The 14,879-nt window shown below is 41.9% G+C and overlaps 1 protein-coding gene and 1 long non-coding RNA gene across 4 annotated transcripts in view; one reads left to right on the top strand and one right to left on the bottom strand.

Annotated features, from left to right (window-relative positions):
- Nucleotides 1-1,280: 1,280 nt before the first annotated feature.
- Nucleotides 1,281-14,879, top strand: part of RHOH (ras homolog family member H) — a 23,092-nt gene continuing 9,493 nt past the window's right edge. Inside the window, exons 1-2 of one of the 3 annotated variants that reach the window (XM_077934373.1) lie at nucleotides 1,281-1,485; nucleotides 8,119-8,196. The gene's annotated coding sequence lies outside the window, so the exon portion shown is untranslated. Of the gene's footprint in view, nucleotides 1,486-7,956; nucleotides 8,197-14,879 lie in introns of those variants that run through there. The other 2 variants (XM_077934374.1, XM_028745041.2) reach the window with 2 other exon arrangements.
- The window catches only part of LOC114604680 (uncharacterized), a 24,207-nt gene continuing 19,421 nt past the window's right edge, over nucleotides 10,094-14,879 (bottom strand). Inside the window, exon 3 of the long non-coding RNA XR_013394278.1 lies at nucleotides 10,094-10,559. This is a non-coding gene — a long non-coding RNA (uncharacterized LOC114604680). The remainder of the gene's footprint in view (nucleotides 10,560-14,879) is intronic.

The raw sequence follows: 14,879 nt of genomic DNA, 5'->3' as shown, positions 1-14,879 counted from the left end.
CCCTGGGATTAAGAATCTCATGCTCTAACACTGGGTTAAGCATATCTGCAAAAGTTAGTCCTACAAGTCTCGGGAAAAGCCAACAATCTCATAAGAATCTTTCACATTCTGATAACTGGTCATGAGGAAGTGACCAAAGGTGGAGAATCCTAAGTTACAAATCTTTTGCCCCAAGTGCAGAGCTGCACAGAAACAACCTGCCTTTCCCACATTCATCGGGTCCAAAATCAGCTAAACACCAATACGGAATATAATATTTCTACTATCTTTTCCAAACGTATACAGTGGTACCTCGAGTTAAGTACTTAATTCGTTCTGGAGCTCCGTTCTTAACCTAAAACTGTTCTTAAACTGAAGCACCATTTTAGCTAATGGGGCGTCCCGCGCCGCTGCTGCCTGATTTCTGTTCTTATCCTGAAGCAAAGTTCTTAACCCGAGGTACTATTTATTTCTGGGTTAGCGGAGTCTGTAACTTGAAGCGTCTGTAACCCGAGGTACCACTGTACAAACCCAGAACCTCCAAGTGTCCCTATTTTCTAGGGACGTCCCTGATTTAGAGAAGCCGTCCCAGTTTCTGATTTGATCCCGGAATGTCCCGCTTTTCCTTAGGACATCCCTATTTTCATCGGAGAAATGTCGGAGGCTATGCAGTTATCTGACCCCCAAGCCACCTGAAGGCAACCCTGTATAGGGAAGACTTTTTAATTGTTTTATGATGCTTTTGTATATGTTGCAAGCTGCCCAGAGTGGCTGGGGCAACCCAATGAGATGGGCCGGGTATAAATAGTAAAATTATCATTATGCAATGGGACGCTATATTTCAAAAAGTAAAAACCAGGACACCCCGAAAGTTGCTGAGCTTTCTTTAGGAAGACCCCAACATTCTTGAGCTTTTTTACAAAAATGCCCCCCAAAAAACTCCAGCGATTTTTCTATTGATTTGCCTAAGATCCAGGACAAAGCACCACCTTTCGGAAATCCCCCCAGGACTTCAATGCACCTTTGAAATCCTGTGAATGTCTGAGGAAATCTGGACTTATGGCAGCCCTAAGAGAGAGCAATGGAGGGATGTGTGAGAAAACAGATTGCCTCCAGACCTGACTTTTCCTTCCCCTGCCTTTGCGCCTCTTAGAGTATTCAGGTTGTCTTGATCTTCTAAACCCACAGCGAAACCCACACAGGCAGAGCTGAGAAGCCCTCAGGAAACTGACACAAACTCAACTGCTGACTTATCTCTCTCCTCTCCTTCGCCCTTCCCTTCACACCAGTTTCTTCTCTGCTGAAGCTAGTAAAGGGCGGTGGTGCTTATCTGAAAATTAAGACGGCCGCATTGGCTTCTTTTTTGCTGCTTGAAATGGTCAATCATTGCAAAACGATGACTGCAAGGGGAATGGAGAAGGGGCCGTAATTTTTAATTATCGCCTTCCTAAGAACACTGTTGGTTGCCAAAGTTTACAAGTGACCCTGTTTATCATCCTGAATCTGGTAAGTAGGTTCTTTCTTTCTTTCTTTCTTTCTTTCTTTCTTTCTTTCTTTCTTTCTTTCTTTCTTTCTTTCTGAAGGTTTATCTACCCACTTTCCTTGCTGATTATTAAGGATATTTCCAAGCACTCCCGCTGAACGTCTCCACCTTCATCGTTCAGCCCGGACACTGAGGTCCACTTCTGAGGGTCCACTTCTGGCGGTTCCCTCACTACGAGAAGCCAAGTTACAGGGAACTAGACAGAGGGCCTTCTCAGCAGTGGCGCCCTCCCTGTGGAACGCCCTCCCATCAGATGTCAGGGAGATAAATAATTGCACAACTTTTAGAAAGCATCAGGGAAGTTTTTAATGTCTGACATTTTGTTATTTTTTATATTTTGCTGGAAGCTGCCCAGAGTGGCTGGGAAAACCTAGCCAGATGGGTAGGGTATCAACAATAAAATTATTATTATCATTATTATCATTACAGTGGTACCTCAGGTTACATACTCTTCAGGTTACAGACTCCGCTAACCCAGAAATAGTGCTTCAGGTTAAGAACTTTGCTTCAGGATAAGAACAGAAATCATGCTCCAGTGGCGTGGCAGCAGCAGGAGGCCCCATTAGCTAAAGTGGTGCTTCAGGTTAAGAACAGTTTCAGGTTAAGTACAGACCTCCGGACAAATTAAGTACTTAACATGAGGTACCACTGTATTATCATTATTATGATGATTTGAGTGGGACTTGAAACAGAACAGATTTGTCTAATTGCCTTCTTCATTTCTATAAAAATTATTGTTATAATAACAACAACAACAAAAAGAAAAAAGAAAAGAAAGGATACTTGGGGGGCTGTCTGCTAGCCTGTTTGATTTTTTTAAAAAATATATATTTATTAAAGATTTCTTAGTTTACAAAAATATGTGCTTTGTCTCTTGACGTGTAGTATATTCATAGGTTTGTATACGTTCGGCAGCTCTGCCTGCGTACGACTCTCCCAGTATCACACAGCAGAGGGCTGTTGGATCCGGGACGAAGTGCAAAGCAAAGTTTTAAAGCAAAGTTTTGACAATTAGTGTGATTTGGGTTGCTACAATTTAAATATGTTGTCAACTTGAATTTTATTTGTACACCGCCTCAATGTGTGCGGCACTTTACGGAGGAATCAAGAAAATGCTAGTTCCTAGGCAGAAAAGTTTGCAATGTACCCTTTGCTCAGGCCTGGCAATAAATTGAGGAGGGCACATTGTCACTTCAGGCTATAATTCTCTACTTGAGAGTAGGCCCCACTGAGCTCAATGGGACTTACTTCTGAGTAGACATATATAGGCTTGCCCTGTTGGCAGGCATACTGAGAGTTACAGTGGTACCTTGGGTTAAGAACTTAATTCGTTCCGGAGGTCCGTTCTTAACCTGAAACTGTTCTTAACCTGAAGCACCACTTTAGCTAATGGGGTCTTCTGCTGCTGCCGTGCCGCTGGAGCACGATTTCTGTTCTCATCCTGAAGCAAAGTTCTTAACCTGAGGTACTATTTCTGGGTTAGCGGAGTCTGTAACCTGAAGCGTATGTAACCTGAAGCGTATGTAACCCGAGGTACCACCGTATAAGGAAGCTGCTTTATATTGAATCAGACGCTTGGCAGCAACTTTCCAGGACACTCTCTCAGCCCAGGTTCTCACCTGGAGATGCTAAGGACTGAACCCAGCGATTTCTGCATACAAAGCAAACACTCTTAGCACTGCTCTTTCCCAGGAGGGGATGAGGACTAAAGGGCTGGGCCAAATGCTTTGAGGGAAAGGTGAATTTTGAGTGGAGATTTGAAGAGAGAGAGTTTTGCTGGTTTTGGGGGAAGCAGTTCCAAGCAGGAAGGGACAGGATGGGAGAAAGGATGGAGTCATTTGAGGATGCAGAAGAAGGGGCCTTCTGACTCCTCAGGGTGGTGGAGCTGCAAAAGCAATGGGGCCCCATGAATGGGACATGTGTGGTCAACTAGCACCGATTCAAAACTATCACTATTTCAGAATAAACTTCAACCGTAGTTCATGAGGTTTAGACACGCTACAGCCTTTCCTATACCGTTGAGTGTTGTTTGGCTAACCTTTAGGGATTCCACACTGACCCTCCAAGTGTCCCTATTTTCCAGAGACAGTTCCGGATTGACAGAAGCCATCCCAGTTTCTGATTTGATCCTGGAACGTCCTGCTTCTCCTTAGGATGTCCCTATTTTCATCAGAGAAATGGTGGAGGGTATGGAGTTATGAGGCCAATGAGATAATTATACAGCATTTAGAAGACATCTGAAGGCAGCCCTGCATAGTGAAGTTTTAAAATGTTTCGTTATGTTTTATATATGCTGGAAGCTGTCAAGAGTGGCTGGAGCAACCTAGTCAGATGGCTGGCTATGATGATGATGATGATGATGATGGAATAGGACATTCCTATTTTCATTGGAGAAATGTTGTGAGGTTATGCAGTGATGGAGATGAGAAGCCAAATATACCAGCAGTAGAGGGCACAATCTAGTTTAAATGTTCTCATCCCAGTGATTTCAATAGATGTTTAAATATATGCTTATCTGCCTCTTTGAAATTAAAAGACTTCGCGGCCACTTAACTTTGGTTGGATAAAGCACATGCATGCATCCATACCATATATTTGCCAGCTCAAGTTGATGCATTTGGTGTTGTGGGTCCAACTCAATTAAACTCCCTCCCATCAGAAATCAGGCAGGCACTGCCCTGCTGTTTCAGACGCCAGGTTAAGATGGTTTTATTTCAGGAGATCTTTGCACCCTGAATTTTATTCTAATGTTGTATTTTCCAGTGTTTTAATGGGGGTTTTTAATTTTGGGTATCGTATGTTTTTATTTTCATAACTCACTCCGAGTCCCGCAAAAGCCTTCTTTGGAATCAACAGTAACACTGCGGAAAGAGCAATCTCAATCGGGATATTTGTCCTAAATTCAGATCGTGTTCAGAATACACACAGAAATAGATTTATCTTAGGGGGTAAAGGAAGCCGAGGAAAGCAATCAATATCTGATCTTATTTTGGATCCTGAAAAAATTGGGAGGAAAGTCTTGCTGCATTCCTCACTTCCCCTTCAATTGCAGGACTTGTTCTGGGAAAGATCGGGGGGGGGGGGTATGATGTCAAACGTGCCACGCAGAATAACCTGGAATAAACAGGCAAAGAAAGAAAAATGTTCCCCTCTGCCGCCATGTATAAAACAATCTAAATGATGAGAGGCCCCACTACAGAATTAGGAGTGTAAAGTTGAAATCATCAGTCGGCTTCTGTGCATCTAAATCCATGTATGATTGTAGCCTGGAGATTTTCACAGGTTACATGATTCTAGTCTCGTCTACTTACAAGTGAGCCCTACTGAATTCAGTGGGGCTTACTCTCGGGTAAGTGAGTTTAGAAATCCTGTCTTGCTCTGTAAGTGCTTAGCGTTAACAGTTCTAACAAACATGCTAGCATTTACTGTATTATTAGGCTGTATTATTAAAGTTTGGGGTTGTTGTTTTTTTAAAAAGGTATATTTCTCTGAAATGATATCTGGCCCATAGAAGTGACAGTGATACACCATCTTCTATTCTTCCAATTTGTACAATGAAATGCCATCGATTTAAGTGGGAGAAAGTTAAGAATGCACTTGAATATTCCATTGAAACCAATGAGATTTGAAGTTGCTCAATGTGATCCTGTCCTTATCTCCTGACGAGCCGGTTCCTAAAAGATGAGTCGAGGGTCGTGAGCCGTAACTTGAGGATACAGCTGATGCCAAAATTTTAGCATCCACTGATGGGCCGTGGGAAAAGGCCACATTTGAAAGGAAGCCTTCCTAGTGAATTGGCTGAATGCTCTGTTCTAAAAGGCTGCTGACACAATTATTATTTTTCTTTCTAGCGCTGCCACACTTCACCCCTATATTTTATAAAGTGTGTGTGATATGTGCACATATACAAACATGGCTGAAGTTCCAGATTCTTCTCTGAATTGAACAAGTTGATAGTGTACAGAATACTAAGCAATGTGCTTTGAGAAAATATCAGTGGTCATTTTAAAAGACGCCACCAGACCTTACAAGGGAAAGATGGTTGCCGTCAGATACATTTTGTATCAAAAACCCAAGGACTGGAAAGTCAACGTGCCATTCCAAACTTTGGACCACAGTTTGCAGTGCTTTTTACACAGTCCATAAACCAGTGCAGTTAGGTGCATGAGCCTTAAGTTTGCAGAAATCACAAAAGTGTTCCTGTGGTGGGTTCCAACTATGTTTGTCCCACCCAGAGATCATTTCTTTGTGAGAAAGAAAGGGGTCTACTGTCTCTTGCAGATCCTCCAAATGTCCCTATTTTTCAGGGACATTCCTGATTTAGAGAAGCCGTCCCGGTTTCTGATTTGATCCCAGAATGTCCCGCTTTTCCTTGTTGTTGTTGTTTAGTCGTTTAGTCGTGTCCGACTCTTCGTGACCCCATGGACCAGAGCACGCCAGGCACTCCTGTCTTCCACTGCCTCCCGCAGTTTGGTCAGACTCATGTTTGTAGCTTCGAGAACACTGTCCAACCATCTCGTCCTCTGTCGTCCCCTTCTCCTTGTGCCCTCCATCTTTCCCAACATCAGGGTCTTTTACAGGGAGTCTTCTCTTCTCCTGAGGTGGCCAAAGTATTGGAGCCTCAGCTTCACGATCTTAGGACATCTCTATTTTAATTGAAGAAATGTTGGAGGGTATTGAGTTATCCGACTCCCGAGCTGCCTGAAGGCAATCCTGTATAGGGAAGTTTTTTCTTAATGTTTAACGTTTTATTATGTTTTCATATATGTTGGAAGTCGTCCAGAGTGCTGGGGCAACCCAATAAGATGTGTGGGGTATAGATAGTAAAATTTTCATTATGGAATGGGACTTCCCCATTGTCATTGGAGAAATTTTGGAGGGTATGCAGAGGTCCAGAGGAGCTCAGGCCACTTGCTGCTTTTGAGGCCCCTTGGAATAATAACAACTAAAAACGACAACACACAAAAGCAAAATAAGGAACAACAAATGATGTGGGGACACTTGGAGGGTCTGCCTCTGAGGAGGACTGAGGATTCCTGCTTCTTCTACAGAATATTCATTTTAACCTAAGCTGCTCCCCACAGATTCTGTTAGATTGGGGCACACACAGGTTGGGAAACGAAGATATACCAGGGAGCCCAGGTGGTTATAGACATGGTGTCAAATACGTGTAGCGGCCTAATTTAAAAACAGATGGGTTTGGCTAGCGGAATATGGATGCACAGAACCAAAGGTCAGTGCTGTTTTTTAAAAGGCGGAATTGACGTCCGGGAGAATCTCCAAAAGATGACTCCCTTTCCTGGATCTTTTTATGGCCATTTTGTAAAAGAAGCTCGACAACAGCTCCAGGTTTTCCTTAAAAAGCTCAACAATTTTGGGGTGTCTTGGCCTTTTACACCAATCCCATATCCTTCTGCCTAGTGACCACACAATTCAAAAGCATCTCGTGTGATGTCGGTGTGGCACAGCTGTGAGTCTAGAGGCGCCATTTGCCCTGTCTATGATGGTTTCTCTTCCTCCTCCTAAGCAGGAGTCAGAGAAGCAATACAGACCCATTGCAGACAGCTCAGTCTCTGAGTGCATCTGCAGATTATAGCTTAGGTTCTCTGTAAACTGCATCTGAATCTTGCATCCCACAAGTACAATAGGCATATTTCCTAAACGTGTTTATACACCTGTACCTACTGATTTATAATATGTCCCGGAAATGCTGCAATTGTCAGGTTCAAACCTCATAATCTGGAAACATACGGGTGTACCAGTAAATGACCCGCAAATGGCTACAGAGGTACGATTTTGCTATGTGGAAATGAAACAGATGAGCTGTGCATCTGAGCTGTACATATGGCAAAGCTCCTATGAGCTTTCCCATCATTCACACACCTTGGGCTTGCCTCAGATTAATCCATGCATTGTAACCTTTTTGACAACTGCTTCTTTCCATTTTCAGTACAAAAAAGGAAGGTTACCATATTTTTACCAGGTTTCACTTATGTGCCTTTAAAAACAGCTCTAAAAGCAGAAATTTATCAGGCGATGGTATCCCCACAATCAATCTCCAGACCAAAAAAACCCCCCAAACTCCTTCACCTATTACATTTCTATGTGTCTGGCACTTCTTAAACACACATGAACAATATCAGAAAAAAGAGATGAAAATCTTAGGCCAAACTAAACATGACTTTGACCGTGCAGTTTGGTTTCGCATAGATTATTTTGGTTTAACAAAGAGCTGCTTCAGGGGACCCCTGAGCCAGAGTAGGACCATTGATGCTTTCCTCCAGTTGCAATGCCAGGCAATTCAGATTAGGACGGAAGAGAGGAAAAGGGTTAAAGACCACCACCCCTCACCCCAATCCAGTTCCCCCCCTCTTTACCTCTGGTTATTATATAACTTAACTAAAACAGCTATACAAAGCCTAACTGTCCCATAGACTTCATGTTTCACTTGACGCTTAGCAGAGAATGAAATGGTTGTGATTAAAGTCTACGTTAACATTCTCCTCCCATAGACCCAGAAATTCCTGTTTTCATAAAATTCATAAAATAGAATGTCATTCTGCTAGTGACCCGATTTTTTAAATTTTTTGTTTTAGGGTAGGGGGAAGGAAGGAGTATTTCACGAAGCCGTTTTGATCCAAAGCAGTCACTCTGGAAGATAGGTGCAGAGGAAGGTAAGGAGAACTGTGAACTGCGCTCACAACGCAGGCATTGCGTTGCTTCTTGGGGTTGTTTCTTGCCTGTGGAAGTCCAGTGCACCATAAATTTATCAGGCTTTCGGAGGTGGTATTTAACACCAGTCAGATTAAATCAAGTAAACAAGGAATATTTGGTGTGCATGTTGGAGGGGATGCCAGGAAACAGGGAATTATGTTCACATGTGGTGGGGGTGTAAATACGTACAATTTTTTTTTACAAAAGGGTGTTTAAGGAGATAGCAGAAATCACTGGGTTAAACCTGACCAAAAGTCCAGAGGTAGCATTACTATCCATTTCCGATGGGGTGGAAGCTTCTCAGGCTATGAAGGGCTTGCTCACAAATTTATTGACAGCTGCACGAATTATGAAAGCTAGAAAGTGGAAGGGACAAGCAGAATATAAAACGGAAGAATGGTATAAAGAGGTGTGGGATAGAGCTATTAATGATGATGATGATGAAGATGATAATAATAATAATAATTTATTTATACCCCGCCCTCCCCAGCCAAGACCAGGCTCAGGGTGGCTAACAACCAATAATAAAAACAAGTTGATTAAAATAAAATTTAAAAGATTAAGATACAACATTAAAACATTAGGGTGCAATCTCTTCATAGGAGGAGAAAGGAAAAAGAAAGAGGGGGAGGGAATCAAACTGATTCCAAGCCAAAGGTCAGGTGGAACAACTGTCTTACAGGCCCTGTCGAAAGAAATCAGATCCCGCAGGGCCCTGGTCTCATGAGACAGAGCAAAATTAACATGTTTATTAATGGAAAATTAACATGTGCCATTAAGGTAATGTGCAATAAGGAATATGTAGGAGAAATGATATGGAGGGTGTTTGTAGAATCTGTACTGATAAAATGGAAAGGAGTCAAACCATCGCAAGAGGTGTTTACATCTTGGGAGCTTGGATAGTTACAGTGGAATGGTCTCGGTGGTGGGGTGCAAATTTTTATTCATATTTATTTATGATTATTACTTTGTCAAATTATAAATTTTGTTATCAGGCTTTAAGATGGATTGATGTAAACAATACAGCGTGACCACCTTTCATTGCTGTTTTTAGTTAAAAGCAGCTGGGCATGTGTGGGTGGATTTCAGCATCCCAGGGAGTGGGTTAGCTCTTTCCACATGTCATTTCCCGGACCTGGTCCCGCATCCTGAAGCCATTGCTGCAGATTTGTGGGTTGAAGATGTGCTGCGGCTTCTAATAGCGGTTTATACATATGCATGTGTTCAACTAGGGGTGCCATACGCCCAGATATTTTATTATTTCTTTCTTTTATTTGGACCATTTATATACCGTAGTTACACAAAGCTCTTTAAGCAGCTTACAACATAGGCTAAAACATCTTAAATAAAAAGCAAATGCCAAAACGAAAGGGAGAGAATTTCGATAAAACTTAAACTAAATAAAGCATCCTCGTCTGTATCAAAATAAACATTGCCACATAAAAATCAGCTGCAAAAAATGCAAGGAAAATCCACGGTAAAGGACTAAATCCAAGTATCCTCTAACGATCAGGAAGCAAAATAATTAAAAATGAAAGTGAGCTAAAAAGCATAAATTTCACCTTAAAAACACACACAAAATCCTGATTCACAATGAAGCAAAAGAAAATGTACAGCACTTGTATAGATTTCCCATAGATCAGTGCTGTTTCAAATATACTTTAAATGGTAATCTGACCAGTGCAGGGCTGCCATATGAGTGTTTGTAACAACTTTTGGGGTTTCCTAAGAAAAAAGCTCAACAATATTGGGGTGTTACTTTTTGAAATATGGCAACAATAATGATGATGATGATAATAATAATAATAATACCCCAGCCACTAGTCAACCCTAGGACTTGTCCACAATTGAGCAAAAACTAGACCGCATCACCTTTTGTCCTGGACTTTTTACCCTTAACTGCAGAGTTTTTACCCTTAACTGCAGAGTTTTTCCGACTCCGATTAGACTTCCCAAGGATTTTTTATTTATTTTTATTTTTAAACCTCTGCATTTAAAGGGGAAAGACTTTTCAGAGTACAATCTGGAGTCTAGGCAGGGAAATGAATATTCTTTTATTACCTTTAGAGCCAAAGATGCTACTACCGAGTTATTTAAAGGGATTACAAGGAAGGATGTTGACTTGGAAATGACTGTTAACCTCCTTATTGGTGTCAGGATCCGTATAGCCGCAAATTGGAGGTGAAATTTCACTCCATCTGTTCTTGGAATGATGTAATAGAAAATGGAATATAGTAATACTATTTAAATTAACTTACCAAAGAAGGAGTAACAAACAGCAATCAAGTAAGTTTGGTAAAAGCTGGATTTTAATTGGGATGCTCTGGAATAAAAGAAGCAGGACAGTGTTCAGCTTTATGCTTCCTTTGCTGTATAAGTTGTAACACATGTGCTTAAAAGGTACAAAATCTTACAGCCAAAGGTCTTGGGCTGAACCTTCAAATGATATAGCACACAGTTTACAGTATGAAGGCCATTTTTAGGCAAGTGCTGAAGCTGAAATCTGTCTTTTTTTTTTCATTCAAGGGAATGATACACCCTGACTTTTCATTTGAGTGGTTTGAATAGTTGGGGAACCGCTCCATAAACATTAAAATTCAGGGTTCTGCTTCGCTTCCCAGCTTAATTACTCAGAAATAGCAATGGATTCTTTTGTTTGTTTATTCATTTTCCAAAATTGTATACAGCTTCATTGTTAAAAACCTCAGACCTCTAATTAAAATATGCATCAAAATGATCAATCAAAGTCAGAAGTTGAAACAAGCTGACCTAAAAAATCTGAATTATACATAAAACCAGTACTTTGATAATTGCATAAGGTAAACACACATACATATGTTTAGTGCTTTTTTCTGGGGGGTACGCAGGGGTACACATACCCCTAAACACTTGTGAATCTTTGTACTTTTGTCCATTTACTGTATTTATTTCCCCCAATTTGAACTATAAAATGTTGATTTTCTTGAGTCAAAATGAGAGTACCCCTAAACAATTTTTGTTTAGAAAAAAAGCACTGCATAAAACCAGTAGTCAAATGTGAGAGAGAGAGAGAGAGAAGAAAATGGCCTATCAAAATGCCTGTCAACCTTACATATTTTCCCCGCTCTTGTACTGACTGCATGGCGGGTTGTTCTGAAACTGCTCCCCTGAAGAGCTCCAACTTCTGAGAGACTTTGCAGCCTGCCTACTTTTATTGTGCAAGTCTTTTCTAACTTGTTGAAACAGTGGTGTTCATTGCACATTGGAAGCTATTAGAAAACTCTGCTATGAAAACTTTAGTGAACCTGTTTGCTGCAGACTAGAACCCTCAGGTCCACAGTCAGATTCACCGAAGCAGGGGGAAAAATATGAGGGGAAGCAGTGATGCGAGTCTTGGACAAGTCTGAAGCTTCTCACTGGCCCTTTTATTTTAAGCTGAAGCTGTGGAATGAAAGTCAGAACTAACAATGGAAGAAAAAAGCGGTTAAATAGTACTAATGTACTATGTCCATGAATGCACAAGTAAAACGGGGCTTCCTTTCCCTATATAGACTTACCTGTCATTGCTGTTCATTGTTGCTACGTATTAATTTCATACACGACCTAATCATTAGCCTTTCTAAGTGGTGTGCATAAAAATAAACCATGCAGAAAACCAACACTGTGAAAATTCTTCCTAAAACTAGACAAAGACACAAATACTAGCTTAATGGGTTTGCAGGTACAAGAAACCCTTTCCTTGAAAGTTCAGCAAGGGGGTGCCTGCCTAATCTCTCTTTTATTAAAATAAAATAAAAATTATTTGGTTTTTCAGACTAAAGTTTTACAATCCTATATCCAACACACAAAAACAAGATTCCAAAGAATCTCCTGGACTTTCCCCTTCCCTAATGTGGGTACTATTGTTAATCATTTCTTCCTGCATCTTTTTAAATAATCCTTTTTAAATAATCTTTTTAAATTTTACCCCTCCATTGTGTCCAAAATTCACCATTAAACTACAAATGTTATTCCAATCCTACTAATGATTTTAACTGTTTACAATGGTTTTTTAAGATAAGTTAGAAAATTTCCCCCATTCCTTATGAATATTTTGGTTTTTCTGATTTCTGATTCTTCCGGTCATTTTAGCCATTTCGGCATAATCCATCAATTTAATCTGCCAACCTTCTCTGGTCGGGACTTTGTCTTCTTTCCATGTGCCTGCCTAATCTGTTGTGAGGGACCTCCGCAGGCTACGGCCCTGAATGCACAAACTTACAGGGAAACACTAAAAGCAGCGAGAAAGGGCTTTAAGAGCAGCCCAAATGGCAGTGGCTGACGATAGGGTTAAACCAGGGGTCAGCAAACTTTTTCAACAGGAGACCGGTCCACCGTCCCTCAGACCTTGTGGGGGGCCGGACTATATTTTGAAAAAAAATATGAATGAATTCCTATGCCCCACAAATAACCCAGAGATGCATTTTAAATAAAAGCACACATTATACTCATGTAAAAACACCAGGCAGGCCCCACAAATAACCCAGAGATGAATTTAAAATAAAAGGACACATTCTACTCATGTAAAAACACGCTAATTCCCAGACCATCCGCAGGCCAGATTTCGAAGGCGATTGGGCTGGATCTGGCCCCCAGGCCTTACTTTGCCTACCCATGGTTTAAATGAGGGGGGGCGTGGGGTGAAATTTTGCATAGGGGGACAGTTAGGGCCAGAGCTGTCAGCTTGCAAGAGCAAATTGGGGGGTTTATGTGCGCATGAGCATCGCGAGCCTCTGACGGGATGCCAGAGCCCTTCTGCTTCCTTCTCAAAGGCGGGTGGGCTATGGGATTGTGGCAGGATGGCTCTTGGAGCCATCAGAGCATCGTCCCAAGCTGGGCAGAAGCTTCCCGGGTTTTGGGATGGAGGCTTCAGGGGAACATTTAGGGGACTGGCCTAGCCCCCCTAGACCACACACCACTGGTGGCAAGGGACTCTTTTCATTCATCTGGAAAAGCTGACCCTGACAAAAACGTCTTCCAGAAAGTAGAGACTGTGGGAATCTGTCATATCTCAGACAGGGATGCTTTTCTGCAGGTTAGGGGCAGCCAGGCTGAAAGCCCTGTTCTGAGTTACTGTGGAGCAGGATTCTGGTATGATGAAGAGTTTAATGAGAAACTTTCTTGCAGAGCGCAGTGACCTACCGGGTAATATAGGGGAGAGCTTATCTTCTTTAGAGGCCGTTCTTCCGGGATCTAAACCTTGTGTGTGTATGTGTGTGTACACCCCCCCCCCCATATATACACACACAGTGGTACCTCGGGTTACAGATGCTTCAGGTTACAAATGCTTCAGGTTACAGACTCCGCTAACCCAGAAACAGTACCTCGGGTTAAGAACTTTGCTTCAGGAGAACAGAAATCGTGCAGCGGCAGCAGGAGGCCCCATTAGCTAAAGTGGTACCTCAAGTTAAGAACAGTTTCAGGTTAAGAACGGACCTCCAGAACGAATTAAGTTCTTAACCCGAGGTACCACTGTAAAAGGTAAAGGGACCCCTGACTGTTAAGTCCAGTTGCGGACGACTCTGGGGTTGCAGCACTCATCTTGCTTTATTGGCCGAGGGAGCCGGCGTACAGCTTCGGGGTCATGTGGCCAGCATGACTAAGACGCTTCTGGCAAGCCAGAGCAGCGCACGGAAACGCCGATTACCTTCCTGCCAGAGCGGTACCTATTTATCTACTTGCACTTTGATGTGCTTTCAAACTGCTAGGTTGGCAAGAGCAGGGACCAAGCAACGGGAGTGTGTGTGTGTGTGTGTGTGTGTGTGTGTATATATATAGATAGATAGATAGATAGATAGATAGATAGATGATAGATAGACAGACAGACAGACACACACACACACACACACACACACACACACACACACGTGTGTGTTTTATTGCTACTTTATTTTTGTTTTGGGTTGCCAAAAAGTGAAAATCCAGACACAAATGCTGTTGAGTTTTTTTTTGCAAAAATTGCCAAAAAACCAACACTTCTGATGTGGGTTTTCCTGGATATTATTGACGCTTTCCCAAAATTACAACAATGTTAAAAAAAATCATAGTATATCCAGCTAAAGGCAGGGCATACAAAACCTAAACGTATTAAATGACAACCCCTGTTTTAGGACATAATTAAACAACAAACTCATATCCGTTAATAACAATGTAGCTGTTCAACAGTCCTCCAGAGAATTCTGGGAATTGTAGTTTAGTGGGAGCCTTTTACCAGTTTGTGTCTGGGATAGACATGCTCCTGGAATGCATCAGAGTAGATTTTTCTTTTGCACAGTCAATCTTTACAACTGATCCTTGGCTCCACCTTCGGTCCTTCCTGGCAGAACCAGAGGATTGTTGTGGCCAATCTACACAATTTGAAGAGCTGAGACAGTGCCGGATTCTCTCAAACCACCTCCTTCCTTTTTTCTCAGAGGCTTTTTTCTCACATTTCCTATTTAACACGAAAGCACGAGCATGGGAGCCCACAAAGGTCCCCAGCTTCCTCTGTTACTGCTGCTTTCGTGCTGTACATAAAGTTGCATTGACACACAATGACCCTTCGCTATGATATGGCTGTAATAAAATTGCAGTCAGGCAAACTTCCGAACTCTGAGCTTTTAAAAAGCACAGCAAACATTTATTT

This window comes from Podarcis muralis, chromosome 9 (assembly GCF_964188315.1).
Source record: "Podarcis muralis chromosome 9, rPodMur119.hap1.1, whole genome shotgun sequence".
Lineage (NCBI taxonomy): Eukaryota > Metazoa > Chordata > Lepidosauria > Squamata > Lacertidae > Podarcis > Podarcis muralis.
This window is presented reverse-complemented; position numbering and strand designations above follow the sequence as displayed.